The following is a 373-nucleotide window of genomic DNA, read 5'->3' on the forward strand; positions in this document are numbered from 1 at the left end:
TTCGTTGAGGGGACGCACGGTGATCCTCTCGCTCCCACAATACACTCTCGTAGACTACCGTCCTCTAGCCGCGCCGCCACCTCTGGCTACGTTCTTGTGGAGGCGCACGGCGGTCAGCGCTGCCACCGCTGGCGACGTTCATGTGGAGACGCACGGCGGTCAGCTTCTCCCACGGTACGCGCATTCTAGACTGAGGCCCCGTTCATGTCGGTGTAGTGCTGAATGTTAGCTGATAGACGCTGTTAATCTCACTGTTTGCCGAAGTAGTTTACTGTCAATATGCTCTGCTTAAGAAGCTTCCTTGCCCTGTTCTGCACTCAATCTGCTTAGCTGCGATGGCATGCCAAGGCCGATTAGTTGCTAAAATATCCTG

The sequence above is a fragment of the Triticum dicoccoides genome, chromosome 3B, assembly GCF_002162155.2.
Source record: "Triticum dicoccoides isolate Atlit2015 ecotype Zavitan chromosome 3B, WEW_v2.0, whole genome shotgun sequence".
Lineage (NCBI taxonomy): Eukaryota > Viridiplantae > Streptophyta > Magnoliopsida > Poales > Poaceae > Triticum > Triticum dicoccoides.